General features: G+C 36.6%; 1 long non-coding RNA gene across 1 annotated transcript in view; it reads right to left on the reverse strand.

The window, feature by feature from the left end:
• Nucleotides 1-17,229, reverse strand: part of LOC122805867 — a 200,943-nt gene that overhangs the window by 145,693 nt on the left and 38,021 nt on the right. Inside the window, exon 2 of the long non-coding RNA XR_006365477.1 lies at nucleotides 12,393-12,539. This is a non-coding gene — a long non-coding RNA (uncharacterized LOC122805867). The remainder of the gene's footprint in view (nucleotides 1-12,392; nucleotides 12,540-17,229) is intronic.

Consider the following 17,229-nt stretch of genomic DNA (forward strand, 5'->3'; position numbering starts at 1 on the left):
TAGTTATTGCCCTATGAACTAGTTCCTTGAGGCGTGCATTTATAGATTCATAGGTGTTTACTAGGCTAATGACCACAAGGGCCTTTTTAAGCATAGCCATGCATCCTAAATCTCTGACAAGTTCTGATACCCTTGATAAGTGTAAGCATGGACCTGGGAGATGAACCAATTACAAGTTACCTGTGTCCATTAGAGACATAAGTGCCAAACCAGGGATGAATTTCCCATTTCCCATCCAATTGTCCAAGTTGCACTTGAATTGGGTTAGGGAGGAACTCTGCTTCACATGGATGGGGAGCTTGTTCCATAGACGGGGTCGTCTCTGGGATACAAACCTATCTCTCCAGCAGGTCCTATTTATATCACAGGCATGATTTAAGTCTTTAGAATGGGTAATGCTGGTGCTGTTTGTTTTATGGATATGCAGGAGGTCCATCAGAGTGGGGTCTGATGATGCCCTTTATGCCAGGCATAGATCTCCCCTCAAAAGCCTGTAGGAGCCAGAATACAGGGATAGGTCCTTGAGGCAGTCTGCATAGGACATTTTACTTACACCATGTATTCTTTTAGTGAGGAACTTCTGTGGAATCCCAATTGTTGGATATGCCTGGTTAGTTACATACCAAAGGGGGCATTGTACTCAATGGTAGGTCTGATGAATGCCAAATACAGTGTAACAATGACTTCCTTAAACTTAGATGCCATACCTTTGTTTATAAATTGCCCAACATAGAATAATTTCCTCACCACTGCATATACGTAATGGTCAAAGGCTAGATTACTATCTATGTGTGTCCCTAAGTCCCTGATTACTGGGTCAGCTCTAAGGGGTGTGTTGTCAATATGATAGTTACCAGGGATGGATGACTTCCCAAAGGATACAGTTATGCATTTCTTAGCATTTAGTTTTAGTCCACAGCTCTGACATCAGTTGTTTGCCTGTGTCAGACCCTCCTGGAGAACATTTGTGTCAGTGTGAGATTCAATGACAGCCTCTAATTTGTAATCATCTGCAAATTTAGTCAGCCAGAGACCACTGATATTGGCCTTGAAATCAACCCATTTGTGAGCTCATGGCCTACACCTTAAACTGCTATAATTTGTTTTACATTAGTCAGTGCCATCCACTCTATGGGGCTACACAGCTTGCCATTACTCCATACATTGGACTGCAATAATTTGTTGTCCAGTCACCCAGTGACCACTGCTGTGTATGGTGTGTTGGCTGTACAAGCTGTGCAGTCACCCAATGGCCTTTGCTGTGTATGGTGTGTTGCCTGCATAAACTGAGTATCCATAATTATTGCAGTATGTTCCTCTGGTATACTATATATCTGATGGTATTTGTGAGTCTGTATACTGCACTTTTCTTATTCCCTGCACTGGCTTAGTGCCAATACCTGTCTCCTTTTTTTGACTCTGTATCACAGACATGACTAATCCATGCCCCGAGCAATTGATTATTCCACCTTTCATTTCTAGTGTAGGGGCTAGCACATGAGTAAATATTTTTATGAGTTACAGTTGTCAGTGACTTAAGTACATATGTTGATAGCAGACCCTCCTTTGACCACCTTGTCTCTGTGCCAGATAGAACATCTTTCTACCTTGCACTGCTTATCCCTCATGATATCTTCTTAAGGTCCAAAGTTATAGTTCCACTTTATTCAGTCCTTATTCAGCCCATCACTGAATATAATACACCCCTTGGCATGAACCTAGCTACGCACCTAAACTTTCTTTAGAGACCTCAATGTTTCTTCACCAAAAATCTCCAGTGTCAGCACTCTCAGCTGCTCTGGTCGACTAAAGGCTATATCCTTCTACTCGTGCCATACAGGCTGTCAAGCGGATGAACTATTATTAGCCTTCTGTGCTATGAATGACCAAGCACTTTTTGAGTACCTTCACCCGAATAGAGCCAGTGGAAAGCAAACACCTTTTCTAGAGACTACTATGTCAACAACATCAGATGGTATGACAGAGGCTTAATCCAACATATTATTTGTTTTTGGAACAGGCTGGCCCTGCAGAGTACTTCCCTAGCAACCTTTAAAATCAGTCTGGATGACTGGATGTGTGATTGCCGATTTTTACCTGGGATATTTGAAAAAAGTCTACTTAATGGGGTTCATTGTTAGTCCCCACCAGTATTGGATAATTTGTCTGAGCTTCTCAATGGTAGTTGTAAGCTTAGTATGAACCTATGAAACTATATGTCGATCCTGCAGTGAAGACACTATCCACACTGCTGCCTTTAGTCCATGTAATCCGGTTGCTTAAAAAAGAGAAAAACTTACAAAAATCTATTTTCACTTTTCACAAAGCAAATATTAAAGACTAGTAAATAAAAGCAGTCGCATGGTACAAGACCAAATGGTATTTAATACACAACAGCCTACAGAACATTGAAGCTTCATTTGAAGATACTCTTCAGTCTGTTATTAGCCAAGAAAACAAACAAGTTGCAGCATTAACTACTTTTGCTCACAACTGGGGGAGAAGAAGTTATGCTTTTTAGCAGTGGCTATTGTGAAGGCTTGACACATCTACAAGGATGTAAGAGTACATAGAATAAACATGGAAAGTTTTGAGGATAGAATATGGCATGAGAATTCCAAGAAAAGTGCTACAGTCATATACAGGCTAAGTGGGTTGGCCATAGGCTTTTATCTGCCTGAAGTATGCTTGTATGCATGTATTTGTTAGGTACGTGTCAAGTAGAAAGTTTCAAAGATACTCAATGTATGATGCTGTATCTCAGATTATCTTAAGGCATATCTGAAATGTTTTGAGTCATTTCTGAAAGCTACTAACAATGAAACATTGCAGTTATCATTCAGGTTTATACTTGATTTGACAAGTGAATCCAAGCTTGCCTGTCGTAATAAGTATACAGTATTACCAAAAAAAAAAAAAAAAAGGAATACTTAGAAGACATGTCATCCAGAAGGCACCCCCAGGCAAAAATACCATTCACTGATATATGGCTTATTTTGCATTTATTAATAAGTTCCATTTAACCTTAAAACTCCTTATCAAAACAATCTCCAAAAAGAAAAATGCAAAACAACCAAATACAGGAGTTGTACGCATAATTAAATCTCATCAGCAAATCAAATGTAAACATTAATGAAAGACTGTACAGAACTATTGGCAGAGTTACTACTTAGTTATCTGCACCTGTGACTAGAGGAAATAACTTTTCTAGTATGCAAAGTTGATTATTAATACATATTCAGCTTTGGCCAAATTATTACTACCCAAAATTAACTTTATGAAGGAAAGACAAATGCATACTTAATAAAGTGTATGGTTATAGACAATGCTGTATCATAAAAAAAGTCATTTGGCTTTTCCCTGTTAGTTACTACATAAATATGCTGCAGATAAACGTACTTAGCTATATGTCATGCCAATAAGCTTTCTTGGCATGCTGTATAAGACTTTTAAGTAAGACATTTAACCCCTTATAAAGCTTGCCTTGCACCTATGGAAACAGGCAATAACTTCTATAAACTTTTATATCGTGAGTGAACATTAACTAAACAAACTAAACTTTAAAGACCGTAATCAAGAATTTGCATTTTAGATAACTGGTTGTTTGTTGCTCAGATTTTACTTAAGCTCAGGTCAGTGAAACAGCTTCTATCAAAGATGGACATTAATTAGTTAATATGAGAGTGTTCATTCATGGCTGCAAGGTATAGATTACCTCTATTACCTCAGTCTGAAGGATGCATCTAATATGTATCAGGTTAAAACAAGAAAATGGGAACACTAGAGTTGATGCTTGTGTGTTTATAGCAAAGTGTTATAAATTTATTGTTGTATACTTTACTGTGAAATTTTGGTATAGCAAAAATTATAATGTAACTGATTCTGTGGTTTGTGTTTAGGTCACAGGACTTACAGAAGAAAGAAAAGGCAAACTTTTCTGTTATTTTTACTTTTCCCTCTTCTCTGACTTTTTGTGACGTCTGAGTTAACATATAAAGAGATCTGGGATGTGGAAGCATAACCCCACACCACAGAGTGCCTAACCTGTCTTTCAGAATAAATAAAATAAATCAGAATTAGTATAGAAAAGACTGGCAAAGTGGATGCAGAGTACCAGGAACAAGGTCGAAGCCTCTCTGCAAAAATTTTCATTTAATAATGTCTGATGATGTATTTTTAATAATTATTTGGCAGTGAGTTGTTATTAATTTTAGATGCTTTACTTTTGGTACTTCATGTATCGTTTTATAAAAAAGAAAACACGTGTTACTTGTATCACCGTTTAAAGTGTTGTAGGATGGTACCGAGGAGAAAGAGAAATACTGAGACATGAAGAAAGAGGTGGAAGAGAGAGAGAGAGGGAATATGAGGAAGTAGGCATCATATAAACGATGCAATTAAAAAGTAATTCTGAGGATCAAGTTTATTTTCAAGAGCTATATGTGATTTATTTATGCATTTGCTTGTTCATATGTCTCCTTCTTGATGTTTTGTGTTTAATATACCAGTTTATAGCATGCCAATTTAGTTTTTGCATTGTTCACATAATTTGGTGAAACAGACATAGAGTAAAGGTGAACTGTTTCTTAATAATTTTTATTGGCACTGTTTAAGTACATTTCCTGAAAATTTTCCTTATTGAGAAACAAATGTGAAAACTTTGCAGTATTCGTAGCTATGAACATTCTTTACAACCAGCGTTGATTAATGGCTCAAGAGCTGGCCGGGATGAGGGGGTTGGTTAAAAAGGAGTGACTTTTCTGGTTAATCCACTCTGAGAGGGAGGGGTTTCTGCATCAGGTATTATACATCACTGGTGACAGGGACAATCCTATAATCATGTGGCAGACTGCCATTAGAATGCCAACACTGAAGGAGGTGCAGGAGCTAACTGAACTGACTGACGTTATGTGCAGTGATGTACATGATGTCCGTAGCTCTATCTAGTTACGACATAAAAAAATCTCTGGCATGCTGAACAGCTAAGTGACCCTGTCAGCTGCTCCACTCCACTTCACCTTCACTACCCACCACTGGTGTAGTCACAGGCCTAGTTAATACTACTGGGGACATTCCAAGGCAAAAAGGCACAGCCAAGTAGCTGATAGTCAGCAGGGGATTCATGTAAAGGAGCAAAAAATTCCTCACTGAAACAGTGGAAACAATCTGAAACTAAACAGTACAGAATTTGTGGTGAGAAGAGAGTAACCCCTCAATCTTCTTATATTCTAGAGCCAAAGAAACTGAGGCTTTGAATCTAGTTTCCTCTTTGAGAAAATTGCAACAGCTTTCTAGCCGTTCAGTGCCACCTCTTGAAGAAAAATCAGAGACACCAATGTCCACTTTATGCACAGCTCCATATGTGTCATCCTACCTTGTTAAATCAGACCATAAATTAGTAACCATTTCCTTTAACACTGGTGGAACATTTACTTTATATGCATCTGTGTTCAGCGACTTCTCAAAAGTACACATTCTTAGTTACTTGATGATCTAAATTAATTCCTATGCAATTTTCTTTCCATGGATCCCATTGCTAAAACTGATACCTCTGACTTCTACTCCCATTTAACTAGTTGCATTGATAAGGCAATCTGTATTCACACCAAATACAATGAGGAATTTACAAACAAATCACTAGGCATAATATCTGAATAAATGAACTACATAACAGGAGAAAAAAATTGCTAAATGCTTATAAATGGTCTCATTCAGCCTACCTTAAGAGCACACATAAGAAATTAATAAGGAGCATAGGGGAACCATAAGAAAGCTGAAAGCTGAGTATGAACTTAAAATAGCCACTGAAAAAGCACATTTTTTTAACTACATGAGAAGTTAAGAACTAACATCCAAAAATATCCAGGGCTGGCCTACAATAATACTGCAAATTCTAAAACAAAGGAAATAACAAATGCTGTAGCTGACAAATTTAGTGTTGAGTTTTCTTCACCCCCCCCCCCAATAATGTGTATTCCACAAATTCTACAGTCCTAGCCCCCCTTTAATGAAATTACTATGGAACAAGTTCTCTCAGCCCTTCCAAAAGCTTAGAGCACCTCATCCATGGGCTGTGGTAATACACCAGTTTGCTTGATTAGCAGTGTCAAAAATGACCTATCTGAACCATTACTTTACCTCTTGATAGGATCTTAGGATAGTAGGAGGTTAATAGACTAACAGCCCTAGAACCTTTTTAAGCCTAGCCATTCGTGCCCCAATTTTTCCAATTATCAGTGCTCACCGGCTAAAATAGCTTTGGTTTATGCCTCTGCCTTAGGCTATGTAAAGACTGCTCTTGTCCATAAAGGCCACGGGTAGCAAGCCAGAGCTGAATTAGCAATTTACTATCTTTGGTCCAAACTGCATTTGAACAGGTTTAAGGAAAAGCTGCGTTTCACATGAATAGGGAGTCTGTTCCAGAGAAGGGGTAATCACTGATACACATACCTATCCCTCCGACATGTTTTGATTTTGTCATAGATGAGGTTTAGATCCTTATATCAGGTAATTCTAATGATGTTTGTTTTGCAAATGTGTAGCACATTCATCAGGACTGGATCAGACAATGTTTTGTACTATATATATATATATATATATATATATATATAGATCACCTCTCAGCAATCTGTAGGAGACTGAGTACAGATACATGGCTTTGAGGTGGTCTGCATAGGACATATTATTAACACCCTGTATACCTTCAGTAAGGAACCTCTGTGGTTTCTGCAGCTGTTGCAAATGCCAGGTCAGGCACATGCAGAAGAGTTCACTGTACTCAATTATGGGTCTAAAGAGGACCAAGTACAGTGGGATTATGATCTCCTTAAATGTGGATGCCATGCCCTTACCTATAAGTTGCACCATGTAGAAGAGTTTTCTTACTACCATGGGCACATGGTGGTCAAAGTTTAGGTTACTGTCAACCTGAGTTCCCAAGTCAATTACCACTGAGACTACTTCTAGAGGAGTGTTATTAATGTTGTAATTTGCATGGGTGGTCATCTTTCCAAAGATTATAATTATTCATTTGTTTTTGCAGAGTTTTAAGCCATGGTTTTTGCACCGGTTATTTGTCTGTATCAAACCCTCCTGGAGGTAAATGTACATCTTTGGAGGGATTCAATTATTGCACCCAGCTTGCAACCCTCAGAAAAGTTGGTCAGCCAAAGGCCCTATACTTTCCCTTGACTTCAGAGAAGTGTATTCCAAGCAGGAGAAGTCCCAGTACTGAGCCTTGTGGGCATCACTAGTAACAGGCCTCTTGATGAAAGTGAAATCCCCCACCCTAACTTCAAGTGTCCTGTCTGTAAGCTATTTTACTATCCATTATTGGGTGATAAAAGAATTTTTGTCTAAATTTGTGACTTTGTCTATAATACCCAAGTTAGGTATTGTATCAAATGCATTTGTCAGGTCAAAGTAAGCAGCCTGTACCTTTTTGCCCTTACCAATGCCTCTAGTGACCTTTTTGAAGAAGTCCACCAAGTTTAGTAGGCATGACCTGCCCTTGACAAAACTAAACTGAGATGGTTCCAGTGTTTGAAGATTTCCTATGTCTTTATTTACCAAGTCCATGCTAATTCTTTCCCTGGCCTTGCATATAAGATGAGTCAAATGTATGGGTCTGCATTTCCCTGGGTCTGTTGAAGGCCCTCCTTTGTGTAGTGAGCTGACTGTTGCAGTCCTCCATTCCCTAAAAATGAAGCCTGTCTGGAGACTGTGGTTGAATAGAGATTCTAATAGACCTGGCAGGTCAGGTTTCCAAGTTATTCAGGAGGCTTTCTGAGATATCATCAGGACCCACTGATGCAGTTTTTTTAGCTCTGGAGTATGCATTGAGGATTGGAGGAGAAATGGTAGAGGGTAATCTATGACTCTCCACCAATTCACATTTGCTCCAAAATGCATTAGACCATATTAATAATTAGTAAAATGACAAATGTCTCAAATTAAATTGAAAAAATGTAGTATAATTTATTCTTGCAAATAAAACATTTTCACATACCATAAAGGTGATACACCTTTCCAATCAGATGCTGTTGTATGCAGTCTAGGCACTCTGTGATAATTCTGTATCATTGGACCATCATGTCTCCACAGTAGTTCAGAAAGCATTTCCACCAGATCCAAAGAAGTCTTAATTCCCCATATGCTGTTATCTCTTCAGACCCCATTATTAAATGTAATGCACCTTTTGGCACATATTTGTTTAAACATATCACTCAGTTTGACAGATGTCAGAGATTCATAACTAAAAAGATCAGTGGCCATAAAAAACTTTGTAATCAGGACAACTGGAAGCCCTCTCTCTTTAATCAGTCTCTTATAAACTACTCAGTGGAGATCTGTGTCTGGCCCTCCAAGTCATGAAAGATCCACATCTCTTTGACTTCTTATTTCTTCTCAGAACAAATGACACCTCAAATACCTGGTTAAAGAAACCAGACTTTCATCAACTGAGAAATAAAACATATTGGCATGATAAATTCATATCCCATTGTATAACTCATCTCTGGAAAAAACTTTCACCAAAAGTCAAGCAGAGTAGCATTCTTGCCTCCTTCAAGGTAAACTGAGATAACTGGATGGGCAGTCTGAAATTCTCCCCTGGTCTATCTTGTCTTGATATCTTTGAAGCTGAAGAGAACTTTTAAATAAGGGTTTTGGCTAGGCTTGTAATGGCCTGCAGACTGATGGCTTAGTACTTACCTATGAACCTATGAATTTATAAGGGTACTTTGGAAAGGGACTTCTGTTTATTAAAGTACTAATTATTAGGTAAACATATTAACCTAGTGAAATATATTGCCCTATCACAGTGGTTAATGAAATAAAAGGATGGCGATAGAAAAGTTTGCTAGGAGGCACCATCACTCCATGCTATCCAGTTTATTGGCAGATAAGTAATAAGAAAACTGGTAGGTTCTTTAGGTCTTCCAACCAATCTGTATGAGTACAAAAGTGATAGTTTTGAGCTGGGAGCTGGGCAGTTGTGGCAGCTTTTCTATAGGAAAGGTAGAATATGTCTTTAAATGTGACCTGTGCCATTAAATTCTTGTAAAAATTAACCAGGCAACTGATGTTGTTCGAATGGTGATTTGCTATTACTATTGTATTAAAAGTTGCACTCTAAAACAGAGATCATGAAGTGTGTGCATTGAGTGGAAGGATCACCATGTAGTAGAGCAGGGACTCGGCCGGAACATTCATGGTTCCTGCAATATGATGGTCCTTCCATGGCTTTTTAGCATTGAGGCCAGAATGGAGATCAGGTGCAGAGTTTTTGTGAACCTGGAAGGAAGGTCTAGCCAAGGCTTGCAGCCATGACCTAAATTATACAGCGTATTGGCTTGAAGGTATGTGAGGGAGTAAGCTTGTGAAATACAGTTTGTGGAGTTACCTAGAACCTGTGAAAATAGTCAAAATACATTTAAAATTGAGTGTATAAAACCAACTGGGCCATTTTAATTTCTTCCTTCAAATAATCCTGTGTTTTCACACACCTCTTCCTACAGTCTGTTTTAAAAAAACTGGGAATGCATATCTACATATAAGTGTAGAGCAACTTGTCAGCAGCAGCTAAATTGATTTTCATTTTGTTGATTCATTGTAATCAACATTAGTATCAAGCACCACACTAAAACAGAAAAATAACATTTTTGAAAGAGATACAATTCTCTCCAGCAACCATTACATGGGGAGCCATGTCCCCCACACCTCCAAATATGTATTAATTTTGAGATTGTTCAACAACAGTAATAATAGAAAACTTCCTTTACATTCAATGTTTAGCAATCTTGCTGTCCCCAGTGTGTTTCTGTCTGCATGACTCCATTTTGAATTAACTAACAGGCATTTGACAAGTAGGGGTGATCCACACACACACACACACACACACACACACACACACACACACACACACACTTTATATATATATATATATATATATATATATATATATATATATGTATATATACAGATCCCTATCAGATGATGAAGTTTTCAGAAACTCGAAATTCATATGGTTGGGACCGCAGTAAAAGAAACAAAACACAAAAATCTGACTTTTTTACATTTTTGCTGGGGTGGCCCCTTCACCTCCCACACCCCCTGCAAATTAAATATACCATTTCCGAGATAGCACTACATTGAGAAAAAGAGTAAATTTCCCATTCTGCACTGTACTGCAATCTCCATTCAAAACCTTTGAGTTTTCAAAAACTCAATCATATGGTCCTGACCATATGAACTTCAAGTTTCTGAAAACTCTATCATTGATAGGAATCTATATATATAGATATATATTTATACATAAATATATGTGTGGGTGTCTGTGTGTGTGTGTGTGTGTGTGTGTGGAGGGAGGGAGGTGTAAGTATGTATACATTTCAGGCCATCTACACCTGCCTTTCCTTGCTTTACAGTCCTCTACCATATTCTTCATCATCCCCTTTTCTATATTTGGCTTCTGTTTGCTTGATAGCCATAATAAGCATGTTCCATAATATTATAATAAAACATCACACTTTCACATTTTATCACACTACAGTTACTTTTATTTCTTTTGTACTTTTGCTATTTTATTTCCTTTCATTTCCTATTTCTGTCACTTTAATAATATTCTTATTTCTAAATTAAATGTTTGCCTACACCTGTCTTTATTATTAATGCAACATTTATGCATATCTGATATAGGCATTTTTCTTCTGTAAATCCAGGCAGGCCTAAAAAGGTCCTTGTCGATCAATACTCTTAACAAATCTAAATTAAAATTAATCAGTCAGTTAATCAATCAGCAAAATGTACACTTCAAGTAAACTCGATTTTGCAGCCTGTAAATGTCATAGAACCATATTATACTTCAGTCCAGATGTTTTAAAATATACTGCTAAAGACAGCTACTAGTATTACATTTTGCATTACATTATTAATGGCAGCATTAGTCCTAATATGCCTGTAGTTTGCTTTTTTATATTTCCTTATTCTTCTGTCTGCTTTACTTGCAAATTCTTTTTTCAGGGTACCTAAAGTAACTTCTGACACCAAGATGGTATAATGGACAACAGATCCTGCCAGAGTGCACATGGGCTAACTGCATTAACTGCATTAATTATGGAAGAAGCTAGACATGGAATCAGCAGCCCATTTGTTTTCAGCATTAAGTCATTGACTGAGTTGTATGAATTGGGCTCATTTATGGCCTTGTTCTAGGGCTGATGGTATTTGCAACCCAATTAAATACTACTCAACTGAATTTAAGCATTGCACATGCTGGTGTATAGGCAGATAACGTCCAGTGCTAGATACTTCCACCCATAATGGGAGTAATATAAGCACTGCCATCAGATCTGTATAGCATTATAATTCAAAGTACTTTTTTCAACTTTGACTTTAGCTTTTTCCAGGAAAGTAAGCTGCCAAGTTTGGCCAATTGATCTCAGAAGAGATCAGTGCATTTTCTCACTCATATTTGCCAGGTCAGCCTAGTGAGACTTCCTCAGACGTCACTTAATTTCCCACAGCTTTGTGAAATATTTATGCCTCACCCACAACATTTTACCACAGGATACATATTTAACAATCCCAGCAGCCTTTATGAAAAGCAGTTATGCTATTTAAAACCAGATATTTATTCTGTTGTTGAGGTAACAAAGAGTATTATATGCATGCTGGTTAAGATCATTTCAAGTAATAACAAAACCACACACTTTACTTGGCCATGAAAATCATTTCTAGTGCTAGATCAGGAGCAACTTCTCTTGTAACTATAGCTTGGAGAGTTTACAGGCGTCAAATAATACCACTTTTGTACAAACTCTCCTGACTTAGACGAAATAATAATAATAATAATAATAATAATAATAATAATAATAAAATCAAGTACCATCTGTCAGTTTTACAAAATTCCTGCACCATAGCAGACTTGACAGAAGCTAATTATACCGAAACATTTATAGGAGACCGAATGTGAGAATGGAAATGGAGTTGGTTTTGAGGGCAATAAAGGTGAGGGAGCCTGATTATTGGCATTGAAACTATCCATAACAATACTGATTTTTAAATGTGTTATTTTTTCCTGTCACAGGAAAAAATAGTATTAAAAAAACGAAACAGCTAAGAATGAAGACAGTTTCTATATTAAGCCTTATTTTACATTAATTGTTTCCAGATCTATTGTACAAGCCAAAACTATAATACACTACATAAGAGCAACATTCTATTCGGTACTTATTTGATTTGTACTTTACTTTCATGAGTTAAATGCTCTGCAGCACAGATGGGAAAGGCAAATATATCACATAACATTACAGATAGTTTCTCATTTCTAAGAATATCAAAAATAATGCAAAAAGCAGGATTACATATTATAACCAACACTGTTTACTTACTTATTTATAGTGTGGTTCTTCATGTCCTCCTACATAAACAGTTCTTTCTTTATTAATCTCTAGCCTTCCTGCAGCAGCTTTTTAAGAACTGCATTCCTTGGTAATGAGGCAAAATGCCCACAAGCATGTCTTGTCTTCAGTGTCAGCCTAGTGAATGTACAAATAAAATATTATTGCTGTGTTATTGTATTCTGTATGAATAATTGCAGTAGCTATCTTACACATGATATTCAGTGCTTTGCTTGGAATAGATAAAAGGAACAGCTTACTTAAAGTACTGTGGAAAACTTGAAAACTACTCATATACATGCCTGCATTTCATATATCCATCACTCTAACCTGAGTCATATAAAAAGTTAGGCCATTGTCAGACTGTTAAATAAAACAAGACCTTAACATCTTTCCCTTAGAAAAGAGACTATCACCACAAATTATGGTAAATAACAATCTATATTATACCTTATCTAAATTAAATAAATTCAATCCTAACTTTTCGGCCGTATGTCCCCATTGTCCGGATCAAACAGCTGATATTTTACATGTCATGTGGAACTGTACTAAGATACATAACTTATGGTGTTCCTTGAGAGTAAGATTAGAGAAGATGGGATATGAAAAATCAACCCTTACTTGGGAGACAGCTATATTGTACATTAATATCAATCAACTCCCAAAAATATTAAAACATGTTTTTATTACGATGTGTGCCCTTTTTAAATTCTTTATTACAAAGAATTGGAATGTCATGTCGCCAATTACATGGGAAAATTTTAGCAATCTTGCTATCAAATATATCTCATCTCACAAATTATTTTATTCAAAAACAAAAAAAACAAACGCTATTATCAAAAATATTGGGGTTACTTGCTAGATATAATTCTTGACAAATAAAATTTGTCTACAAATTGTCATGAAAAGCTAACCTTTAAATAAGAAATGAATGTAGTATAACCAGACTTTCTTGCATCTTCTCCCTTTGCTTAGTATATGTGTAACTAGATATTTTCCCTAAACATACAAATAAATGGTTACATTTCTATTTTTACTTTATATATAGACTATCCCCATTCTAACTATCCCTTATGAGACCAAATAAACATAAGAATTCTCATACTTTACTTGACGATGTAGTGACTTCTTGTGTATATATATATATTTATATATGTATAATTTTCTTGGAACGAGATTGTTGTCTGTTTTCTTTAGATAGGTATTTGTATTGTTTATTTGTGTTTTTGAGTTACTGTATTGTTATTATTTGAAAAAAGAAAATTGAAATAAAGAGATTTTTGAAAAAAAAAAATAAAGAGACTATCACGCATATGCAAATATATCATACAGACATGATTATTTCCTGATTTCCATTTAAATATCTTATGTTTCTCATTGAGTTGCTTTGTGCAGAAATGCTTTGAAGGAGTTTTGCTCTGAAAATGTATTTAACTAAAACTGCTTTGTCTGCTACAGTATGACAGTCCATCAAATTCAGTATACAAAGGTAAATACAGCAATTTTTTTATCAAAATCTGGCATTCCTGATATTATACTCCACATAATGGAAATGCAAAATCCTGTATTATACCATGAACCCCCCCAAACGTGCATGCTGATTGGCCAGCGTGCCCGTTGTAAATCGAGTTATACTAATGGAAAAAGGTCCGGTAGCCCGGACTTTTTTCCATTAGTATAACTCGTTTTTTTAAAACACTGTCTCGCTATGTTAAATGGGTTTAACATAGCGAGACAGCTTTAAAATAAGCAACGGAGTGGGTAATGCTAAATTTACCCATGGTTGACGTGGTTTGGTCCAGAGGGCGAAGCCCGAGGGACCAAACAAAGCCAACCGTGGGTAAATTTAGCATTACCCACACCCAGAAGTGGGTTATTGCTATTATACCATGACATTATTTAAGAAAAGAAACTATTCCTTTTCTTAAATAATGGCATAGTATAATGCCTGTTTACTGCCCTTCCGCAGATGTCTGGCATCCGCGGCAGTTCTGATGTACTGCGCGCTTGCGCAGTACATCAGAGCTGTGGGCAAAAGCAACGGAGAAAGCAAGATCTCTGTTGTTTTTTTTAGTGTTTCGCTATGTTAAATGAGTTTAACATAGCGAGGCCGCTATGTTAAATGAGTTTAACATAGCGAGGCAGTTTTAAAATAAGCAGCGGAGATCTCCGTTGCTTATTTTAAAGCTGTCTCGCTATGTTAAACCCATTTAACATAGCAAGACAGTGTTTTAAAAAAAGCAACGGAGAAAGCAAGATCTCCATTGCTTTTTTTTAGTGTTTCGCTATGTTAAATGAGTTTAACATAGCGAGACAGTTTTAAAATAAGCAACGGACGTCTCCGCTGTTTATTTTAAAACTGTCTCGCTATGTTAAACTCATTTAACATAGCTAATAAAACAACAGAGATCTTGCTTTCTCCGTTGCTTTATACAACTCTGATGTACTGCGCGGCACAGTACATCAGAACTGCCGCGGATGCCAGACATCTGCGGAAGGGCAGTAAACAGGCATTATACTATGCCATTATTTAAGAAAAGGAATAGTTTCTTTTCTTAAATAATGTCATGGTATAATAGCAATAACCCACTTCTGGGTGTGGGTTATGCTAAATTTACCCACGGTTGGCTTTGTTTGGTCCCTCGGGCTTCGCCCTCCGGACCAAACCATGTCAACCGTGGGTAAATTTAGCATTACCCACACCCAGGCGTGGGTTATTGCTATATGATACCATAACAGGATCTTCATTTCTTATTATACCATAATAAGGTCTTTGTTTCTTATACTACAGAAGGATCTTCATTTCTTACCATACAATTGTGGGATCTTCATTTCTTACAGTATAGAATGATCTGCATTTCTTATACTACAGTAGGATTTTCATTTCTTATACTACAGAATGATCTGCATTTCTTAGACTACAGTAGGATTTTCATTTCTTATACCACAGTAGGGCCATCATTTCTTATACTACAGTAGGGCCATCATTTCTTATACTACAGTAGGATCTTAATTTCTTATTATACTACAGTATGATCTTCATCTTTTTTGAAAAAGGTATATTGTACTTTGTCATCATAGCTTTGCATTTAATATTTTGCACTTCTATGGGGAGAATAACTTTCAAGGGATGGCTAACATTATAATGTATCTTTTCAGACAAAGGTACCAGAAACTAGTAGGATATTATGAACCGAGAGAGTTCCTCACAAGATGTACTTGGAAGTGGACGTATAATGAGCTCAGAAGGGATTTACCTGTCTTCCTTTCATGTGAGTGTAGACCACTTCCTATGCAAAGCAGGGATGTATTTTATATAATAAAAGGAAAAGGTCAAGGCAAAATTCAGTTATGTTTAATTTCTGTTCTTACAATGTGTCCAGTAATGGCACAGATCACTTTTTTAAGTTTGGAATTTTAGAATTGGTTAGGAGTAATCCCAGGGGAGGAAATTTTAAAAATTATCTGGCATATAGAGAACTATGGTGGCAAATCTACACTGATGCCACCACATACCCAGGGATTAATTACTTTTTGTCTATTAAACCACTTCTTCTTTTAGATTAATATTTTTTATGTATTTTTATATGTAAGAACTATATATATGATTTGTCATTTTTATGAACAGTGTTATTTATGTATTGTTAATTAGTAGTGATTGTTTTCATACATCAATTGGTTAATTGGTGAAATGTCACTATTTGGCGTCATTGTCATATCTTGAATATATTGTTCTGAGGAAGCTCGCATCTGGCGAGAGAAAGCGCTCAACTTTGGTTTAATAAATTGTTGGATTTTAAAGAAAGGACTCCGTTTCTTTTAGCTGAACTGTGCTGTGAGAGGTGGCAGCGAGCGTTTTGGTATAGCTGCTTTTTTCTATCTGTTGTTTATCCAATTCGCTATCTTTCAGGAGTTATATTTAAACAAGGGTTTAGAGAAGTGGGATGTAAAGTCCCCCAGTAAAAAATACAGTACTGTGTTTTTTCAGCTGTATTTTGGCCATTTCTTAGTATTTGATATTTTTGTTTATTTAAGAGGATTCTGAGGTTGTTGCTTGTGATGTTATTTTTTGCTTATACTTCTAGTTTTATAGTATCACTGTATATTATATAGACAAATGAACTTAGATTATAAATCTGTATCCAAGTCATATGCCCTAAGGAAAAGTTAGGTCTTCAGGGACCTTACATATGATATCTTAGTACCAAAGCAAAGCATATAGGCAGTAATAATGCCTACAGGAGAGATGCTTAATTATCATATTAAAATTTTCCAAATGTTTCTAGGTGTATCCTGGCAATCAGTAGCAGACCATGAAGCCAATGGACAGGATTATAGGGCAACAACACCACATTTAAGAAGACTGAACCTGAATTACATAGGGTATGAAAATCCCTTCCTGGGATCATAATATTTCAGTGGGGAATCTTAAAAAGTTAGATTGTCTAAAACATTTTGCTTCCAGAAGAGTCAGCCTTGGCAAACTTGTCAGAGAGGAGCAGACAAGGTGCAAGCAAATATGTCATCACCTATAATGACTCACTCAAAGAATCTGAAGACCTCATTAATAACAGGAATACCTTGATTCACCCTTTGCACAAAACCTGAACAGATATTTGCTGGTAAGTCGATGGTGGTTGGGTGACCACATAGCCATCATGGTTCAGGCTGAGAATGCTGGATGGAGACAATATGTGGGCTCACATGCTGTAAGGCAAATTGTGAGGTTGAGAAGCACTACAAGAAAAGTAACTTCCAGAAGTGGGGTAGATAGGATATGATAGGATATGCTAGATCCTGACAATGGAAAGTAGCTCTGGAAACATGA

Source organism: Protopterus annectens, chromosome 7.part0 (assembly GCF_019279795.1).
Source record: "Protopterus annectens isolate FY-2018-M chromosome 7.part0, PAN1.0, whole genome shotgun sequence".
Lineage (NCBI taxonomy): Eukaryota > Metazoa > Chordata > Ceratodontiformes > Protopteridae > Protopterus > Protopterus annectens.